Here is an 8691-nt window from a genome sequence, read left to right on the forward strand (position 1 = left end):
GGAGGCTGAGGCTGGGAAGGAGAAGGAAGAGGAGGAGGAAGAGGAGGAGGAAGAGGAGGCTGAGGCTGGGGAGGAGCAGGAAGAGGATGATGAGGAGGCTGATGCCAGGGAGGAGAAGGATGAGGAGGTTGAGGCTGGGGAGGAGAAGGATGAGGAGGAGGAAGAGGAGGCTGATGCTGGGGAGCAAGGCCGTACCTGGCGGGCGCGGCGGGGGCCGGCTGCTGCCCGTAGGCCGGGTACGCGGGCTGGGTGCCGTAGGCGGCGGGGGCGGCGTAGGACGTCGGGGTGGTGGTGGCCGTGGCCGTGCTGGTGTCGTAGGCGGCGCTGCCGTAGCCCTGCACGGGCTGGGGGTACGCGGGGGGCGCGCTCGGGGCGCTGTAACCTGCAACAAACCACCCCTGGGGCACTCCGGGCACACGGGAGCGGGGCAAGGAAACCAGGGAGACCAACCACCCACCACCTCGGGGGGGCTCAGGTTTGGTCCCATCTTTGGGCCAAACTTCGAAGCACATGGATTCAAGGGGTCAGAAGTGCCCCCAACGCTCTGGAAGCAAAGCTCAGGGGGCACCCGGAGCTCCCCCACACCCACCCGGGGCTCTTGGGCTCCACTCTGGGGACAAGTTTGGGCTGTGGCACAAACCCACACCCTCCAAGGCCACGGGCTGGGCTCTCCAAAGAGGTTTATCCCTGATTTTGTTCCCCAGCACAATGAAATCCAAGAGCTCCACAGGAGCCACAGCAACGCTGCTCTCCTGAGGCTCCAGCCCTGGCTCAGGAACGTGGCACAGCCCAGCCAGTCTGTCCCAGGCAGCTCCCAAAGTCTGCTCTCCCAGGGAAACAAGAGGCTCCTGAACCCAAAATACAGCAGCAAACATGTCATGGGGCTTCCCAAGGAGGTAGCTGCTTCCAGAGGGTTCCCAGAACAGCCTCGATCCCCAATGAGCCATCGCTGGTGGAGGAAGAAAACTCGTTTCTTCTGCTCCTTTTGTCACCTGTTTTGGGTCAATTCCTCCATCCTTGGAGGCTGAGATGCTGCTGAGCAGAGTATTCCATGGAATCATGGAATGGTTTGGGTGGGAAGGGACCTTAAAGCTCATCCAGTGCCACCCCCTGCCCTGGGCAGGGACACCTTCCACCAGCCCAGGTTGCTTCAAGTCCTGTCCAACCTGGTCTTGGACACTTCCAGGGATCCAGGGGCAGCCACAGCTTCTCTGGGAAACCTGGGCCAGGGCCTCCCCACCTTCACAGCCAGCAATTCCTTCCCAATCTGCCATCTAAATCTCTTTTAGTTTGGAGCCATTTCTCCTTGTCCTGTCTCTCCAGGCCCTTGTCCCACATCCCTTTCCAGCTCTCCTGTAAGACCCAAATATTTTGGACTTTGGCACTTCTGCCACTGGTTTCTCAGGGCACAGACATGGTTTTACCACCTCAGACAACACGAAAATCACCAATTAACCCACACCAGCCCCTCACTTTCCTCACAGAACCCCCTTACCCTGAGAAGCCTCAGCCCACAGCATCCCAAAACCCCACCGCCAGGAACTTTCTGGAAGCAGCATCCAGAGGAGGATTGTTTACAGTGAGAGCACAGGCAGGGCAGGCTGAGGCCTGCAGCATCTCCTCAACAAAGGCAGGAAAACAACCCCCCCCCCTCAGCTCCAAAGTAAAAGAAATCCAATTGATTTAACAAGTCCAGTCCCATCCTCTCAGCTTTTCCGAAGAATAACAGCACCAGGCTGACCTGGGAAGCCTCTCAGAGGCACTGCTGAAGCCTGATTTTAAATCAGTAATGCTGGCAACAAAAGAAAAGCACTTTCCATTTGCTTGCACGTAAGAGAAAAGGTCAAAAGAGACACATCAGGCGGCTCCTGGTGTTTTCTGTGCCTTCCCTTTTCTTAGAATTTCAGTTTGGTTCAGGCAAAAAAAGCTCCAGAGCTTTAGGATTTCGTTCTGAACGGTCTGACAGGAATCTCCAAGGTCCCCAAAACAGCTCCTGTATAATTTAGTGACCATTTGGCTTGTCACAAATTGCTAAGAACCTTCCAAGCGAGTTTTCAAATTAAGGAGAAGAGACTTAAGATGGAAAAAAAATAGCAATTGAAAATATTGTTAGAAAACCCGACCGACTAAAAATACAAACCAAGGAGCAGCCAAGGTGGTCTCAGGGCTTATTCCTGGGGACCAGTGAAAATAACAGCTTCTCCATCACTTCCTGGTTTTAATAAACATGGGACACACTTTCCCTTGAGGCAAATTGTGCTGCAGCTTTTTATTTCAATCCCCTAATTTGCAACCCAAACACACTCCCAGCAGCAGAACAAGCTGTGCCCTCCCCGAGCACCGGGGCACTCCCACCAAACCACGGCCCTTCCCGGGGCTCAGCAAAGAGGAAGAGGGTGAGAGGAGGAAGTTTGTGCAGCAGATTCATTAAAAAAAACCAAAAAAATCCAGCTTTCTGGTGTCCCTTTAGGATCCTAAAGAAGACACAAGGCTGTGAACTGCCCATTCCTGTCTCCTCCTGCCCCAAACCCTTCCCCATCCCAGGGTTCCCAACCTGGGAACGCAAACTGAACTCCCACCTGGCAATAACTTGAGTGAATCGCTAGAAAATCAGTTTTTATGGTCATTATTCCCCTTTTCTGTTCTCTGAAAGGCCAAGTCCTGAGTGTTGCTCAGGAGGGTGAACGGGGTGATGCCCAACAGGATGAGTTTTAGAGCCTCACACGAATTTAAACGGCCCAAACACTTCCATGTGAGCCACCACAGTGATTCCAGAGGGAGCACTGACACCAGAAGTTAAATAAATCCTTACTATCACTGGCCAAAGCCTGACTACATCCCCAAAAAAGCCTGTTCTTTGCCTAAGTACAGCCTGCAGTGTGTGCTGCAGCCACAGCCCTGCCCTGGGCTGTTCCTGTTGCACTTGGAGCCACAGGATGGTCCTCCCACAGCTGGACCTCCTTTCGCAGTGCTGAATCTCCTTTGCCAGTGCTGAATCTCCTTTGCCAGTGCTGGGTCCCCTCTCTCAGTGCTGAGCCTTCTATCCCAGTGCTGAACCTCCTTTCCCAGTTCTAGATCCCCTTTCCCAGCGCTGGATCCCCTTTCCCAGTGCTGGATCCCCTTTCCCAGTGCTGGATTCCCTTTCCCAGTGCTGGATTCCCTTTCCCAGTGCTGGATCCCCTTTTCCAGTGCTGGATTCCCTTTCCCAGTGCTGTTCCTGGGAGCACAAGCTTTGCCAACACCTGGCTCTGCACAGGAAAAACGGGATAAAAGGGAGGGGGGGAAAAAACCTCCTCTGGAATTTTCAAGCTTCAGCTCTAGATGGAGCATTTCCCTCATGGCAGCATGTGCTGAGCAGGAAAGATTTGCTCCAAAGGCAAGGCAGGAATTTCCCACCCCTCTGGGCTAAATTTCCACCCCAAAATCTGAGTTTAGGCAATGTGGGAACCCTCAGGAGCTGTGGGTTTGAGGGGGAAGTTTGTATTCCATCACTTCTCTTCCCTCCCCTCCCGGCTGAGTCAGCTGCTGGAGGAAAAGGGAACAGAAGAACTGCTTAAGGGGTTCAAATTCCCCTCAAAAGGAGCCAGGCAAACCCCTTCCTGAAGTCCAGGAGTTCTCCAGGTGGAGGGGAGGCTTGCAGGGTTTGATCCTCAGAGACCATCAGCTGAAAAGTCTGGATTCAGAGAGATTTCTGCTCTCCAGAGGGATTTATTTTGACAGAGAGCTGACTCCTGCTTGGCCTGTGTATCCTGGAGGGGCTGGAGCAGGGATGCAGACCCTCCCTCCACTCTATTTTGGGATGACAGGTTATTATGGCAGCTCTGAGCTCATCTGAAATTCTAAATCCATGAGAAATTTAAATATACAGCCCCCTAAATCTCGCAGGTAAAAGGAAGGGGGGGGGCTGGCTGGTTTTAGAGAGCAATTCCCACTTCCAGGAGATCCACACCTGGACATTTCAATGCTCTTTATTTACTCCTGCAATTCATGCTCATATATTAACGAGCAAACCATGACCACGGGTCTGATGGTGCCCAGTGATCCCTAATCCAGCTGCTCCCAAACCCTTTTTTCTCTGGAACAAAGCGGCTGGGTGGCTCCAGGACAACTTTCCCTACAGCTCCAGGGAGGGAAGGAGGGTGGTAACTCTCTCCTGGGGTGTCCCAGGAGTCGCTGGAAGGTGGGATGTTGGAGCGTTGGGAAAAAAAGGTCCAGCTGAGGCACCACCTCTGCCATTCCCAGAGCCCTGGGAAGGTGTATCCAGCCAAAAAAAAAAAAAAAGGCACTTGGCTTTAAGGAATTGCAGACATCTCTGCTCCAAAAAAAAAAAAATAAAAGGGATGCTCAGGAAAAACAGCTCTGGATTGAAGCCCAGGAACCGCACGTCCCTCAGGACACGTGGATGTCTGGCCCTGGCAGCACCCTGGGATTTATGGAGCGTGAAAGGCAGGGAGAGAGAGAGAGAGAGAGAGAGAGGCTGAAGTCTCCTCAAGGAGAGGCAGGTGGAGGAAGGATAAATCCAGCCTGGCTCTGTGCCCAGAGAGCAACATCAACAATCCTGCCCAGGTACTTGAAGGTCTGATCTTCTGCTTGACCACTTCCTCAGCTGGGTTGTTTGGTTTGGGGTTTTTTGTTGTTTTTTTTTTTAATGGATGAAAAGAAAATGAAGCTTTTTGCCTAAATAAAAAGCTTAACATTATTATTATTCCTCCAGCAAATCTCCTCTTAAGGGAGAAGGAAAAATATAAACAGCAGCCGTTTCCTGTGACCCCTCCGGGACTGGAATCTGTAGGAAGCACTGAGGGACGTAAATATTTCTAAGAAAGGAGTTTTGGAAGTTCACAAAACCTCCCTGCTGCCAAGTTTTGTCTGGATACTCTTAATTGAAAGGAAGGAGACCCACAGATAACCCACAGTGACACCGGCTCTCACACGGAGGAATTTTCCTGATCCGTGTAAAAAGATGTTAAATATTTAAATTTTAACTGGAGAGGGTATTTGCTCTTCATCTTTTCTTCAGGAAGAATTCCTAAGTGGTTTCTGTAGCCAGATATCCCACTGTGTGTCCTGGTATTCCCTTGCCTTGGGAAGGATTTAATTCCCACTGATATTGGGGATGTCTATAATGTCTCTCCTACAAACCCAAAAAACACCGGGAAGGAAATCTGCTTTCTAAGTCTCCCGAATATTCAGCCCAAATATACATTAAATAAACACGAATTAAATGATGTCTCAATAGTTTTAAACATCAGATGCTCCTCTGGAGGAAATTCCAGCTCCAGGAGCACGCATCTGGATAGTTTATAGTCTGTCAGGGAACAGTGTCTGCACTGGAAACCCCAAAGCAACATGGAACGTGCAAAGCTGGGGGTCAGGATGCTGTTTATCCGTTAGGAAATGCTGGGATAACGGGGTTGGAGTCACCCAGAATGTCCTGGCACGGCTGTCAGTGCTCAGGATCGTATCCATGGGGAGATTCTGGGCATGAGGAGATGCCAAGTTGCTCCTGTGGGAGCTCTGGCACTCGAGGGACACCTCAAGGGCTCCCAGCCCGGGCTCAGCCAGGATGAGGCAGCGTTTTCCATGCCAGAGTGAGCAGGATCAAAGCTGGACCGGCCCCTTCTACTGCAGGAAGCACACAGGGAGAGGGAACAGGATGAGAACAGGCACATGGCACTGCCACTGGATTGCCAGGGAAGGGAAGTGCTGAGGATGGGGGTTGTGGAGAGCAGCTGGGGACACTGTTCCTTGGGAGCCCAGCACATCCTGAGCCCCCAAACCCTTCCCTGAAAACTGGACTGCTCCATCTATCCACGTTTATACGGGGCTGCCCCAGCCATGGAAGTGTCCAAGGCCAAGCTGGATGGGGCTTGGAGTGACCTGGGACAGTGGAAGGTGTCCCTGCCCACGGCAGGGGGTGGACTAGTTAATGTTTAAGGTCCCTTCCAACCCAAACCATTCCAGGAAGGACAATGACCTGCTGGAGCGAGTCCAGAGGAGGCCACACAGAGATATTTCAAGGGCTGGAGCACTTCTCCTGTGAGGAAAGGCTGAGCTGGGATTGTTCACCTGGAGAAGAGAAGGCTCTGGGGAGACTTTAGAGCCCCTTCCAGGGCCTGAAGGGGCTCCAGGAGAGCTGGAGAGGGACTTGGAACAAGGGATGGAGGGACAGGACACAGGGAATGGCTTCCCACTGTCAGAGGGCAGGGAGAGATGGGAGATTGGGAAGGAATTGTTGGCTGTGAGGGTGGGGAGGCCCTGGCACAGGTTGCCCAGAGAAGCTGTGGCTGCCCCTGGATCCCTGGAAGTGTCCAAGGCCAGGATGGATAAACTTGAAGCAACCTGGGCTAGGGGAAGGTGTCCCTGCCCATGGACTGGATAAGTTTTAAGTTTCTCCTAACCCAAACCATTCCATGACGGACACAGAGCTGCTGGAGAGTCCAGAGGAGGCCATGGAGATGCTCCAAGGGCTGGAGCACTTCTCCTACGAGGGAAGGCTGAGAGAGTTGGGATTGTTGCACCTGGAGAAGGCTCTGGGAAGACTTTAGTGCCCCTTCCAGGGCCTAAAGGAGCTCCAGGAAAGCTGGAGAGGCACAAGGAGTGACAGGACAAGGGGGAACAGCTTCCCACTGCCAGAGGGTAGGGTTAGATGGGATACTGGGAAGAAATCCTTCCCTGGGAGGGCGGTGAGGCCCTGGCACAGGTTACCCAGAGAAGCTGTGGCTGCCCCACCCCTGGAAGCGCTCGAGGCCACGCTGAATAAACTTGAAGCCACCTGGGCTAGGGGAAGGTGTCCCTGCCCACGGGATGATCCCTATGGTCCCTCCCCACCCCTGCCACGTCCCCGTGCCCGCCCAGGGGCTCTCACCAGTGGGGGGCTGCCCGTAGGACGTGGCGTAGGCCGTCTGTCCGTAGGTGGCCGTGCTCTGGGGCTGGGTGTAGCTGACGTCCGCGGGCTGCCCGTAGGTCCCGTAGCTCTGCTGCCCGTACGTCTGCTCCGGAGGGGACACAAAGCCAAATCCATGAATCTGGGAGCACCAGAGACCCACGGGAGCCAAGACAACCAGGAGCCAAGCGGGGCAGGTTTAGGCGCAGTGGGGCATTCCGGCCCGGCTCCGCGGTGAGGTTACAAAGCGGGATTTATCCCTGCAGGATTGAGGGAAGGGAGGCTCTGCCCCCCTCACCACGCACACCCCTGCCCTGGGCAAAGCAAACTTGGGAGCTCCCAGCTCTTCCCGACTGCCTGGGCACTGCCAGGGATCCTCCCGGGGTTATCCTGGAAGGTGGGAGTGGGGCACCAAGGAAAAGGAGGCACCGTTAGTGTTTGCTGGAGGAAACCTGCTGAAGGGTTTAATCAAGACATTCTTCACGCCCAGCAGGTGTTTCTTTGCAAAGGAAGAGCTGGTGTGGGTATGGAAGGACGGGATCTGCAGGAATTATCCACTCCCATCCTGGTGTCCCTGCATCCAGCGGTGCCACTCCCGTCCCGGTGCCCTGGCATCCGGCAAGGGATCAGCTCTGGACTCATCCCTTCCCGGGGGTTATTTTCCAATCTAACTCCCGAGGGACTGATGGAAGGACAGGCCCCAGCCCTGCAGTGCCACCAGCTGTCCCGTGCCATGCCCTGCCAGCTCCTGCTCTGGGCACCGGCCTCCTGCCAACCTCCTGCCCGAGCACTGCTCCCAGAGCGACACGGGCACGGATCAAACCTCCACATTCCCACGGGATTTAGGCCTCTGGGAGCCTGGAGCTGAAACCTTTCGGGGTGTTCGGCCTCCCTGAGCTGGAATGAAGCGGGAGCAGCAGAGCCTTGACCCGCAGGGACACGGCACTGCCCCTGGCACTGCCCCTGGAATGGCAGCACGGGAGGCAGGAACGCTGCAAACGAGCCCAGAGCTGAGCTCAGCTCGTTAGGGGGTTAATTAGCTGGTTAGGGGGTTAATTAGCTGGGTTTAGGTGTTTAACTACCTGGTTTTAGGTGTTTAACTAGCTGGTTTAGGTGAGTTCAGCTGATTCTAGGTGTGTAATTAGCTGGTTTTAGGCAAGTTTAGCTCGTTAGGTGTTTAATTAGCTGTTTTTAGGTGTTAATTTAGCTGCTTTTAGGTGTGTAATTAGCTGGTTTTAGGTGAGTTTAGCTGATTCTAGGTGTTTAATTAGCTGGTTTTAGGTGTGCAATTAGCTGGTTAGGTGTTTAATTAGCTGCTTTTAGTGTTAATTTAGCTGCTTTTAGGTGTGTAATTAGCTGGGTTTGGGTGAGTTTAGCTGATTCTAGGTGTTTAATTAGCTGCTTTTAGGTGTGTAATTAGCTGGTTAGGTGTTTAATTAGCTGGTTTTAGGTGAGTTTAGCTGATTTCAGGTATTTAATTAGCTGGTTAGGTATTTAATTAGCTGCTTTTAGGTGTTATTTTAGCTGCTTTTAGGTGTGTAATTAAATCGGTTTAGGTGAGTGCAGCTGGTTAGGTGCTTAATTAGTTGCTTTTAGGTGTTTAATTAGGTGGTTAGGTGTTTAATGAGCTGGTTAGGTGTTTAATTAGCCAGGTTTAGGTGAGTTTAGCTCGTTAGGTGTTTAGTGAGCTGGTTTTAAGTGAGTTGAGCTGATTTGAGGTGTTTAATTGGCTGGGTTTAGGCAATGTAGCTGGTTAGGTGTTTAATTAGCTGGTTAGGTGTTTAATTAGCTGGTTAGGTGTTTAA

General features: G+C 52.9%; 1 protein-coding gene across 1 annotated transcript in view; it reads right to left on the reverse strand.

Annotated features, from left to right (window-relative positions):
• Positions 1-8691, reverse strand: part of EWSR1 (EWS RNA binding protein 1) — a 21842-nt gene that overhangs the window by 11000 nt on the left and 2151 nt on the right. Inside the window, exons 3-4 of the mRNA XM_027669566.1 lie at positions 6869-6992; positions 196-382 (exon numbers count right to left, since the gene is read on the reverse strand). The gene's annotated coding sequence lies outside the window, so the exon portion shown is untranslated. The remainder of the gene's footprint in view (positions 1-195; positions 383-6868; positions 6993-8691) is intronic.

This window comes from Corapipo altera, unplaced genomic scaffold (assembly GCF_003945725.1).
Source record: "Corapipo altera isolate COAL_440 unplaced genomic scaffold, ASM394572v1 162, whole genome shotgun sequence".
Lineage (NCBI taxonomy): Eukaryota > Metazoa > Chordata > Aves > Passeriformes > Pipridae > Corapipo > Corapipo altera.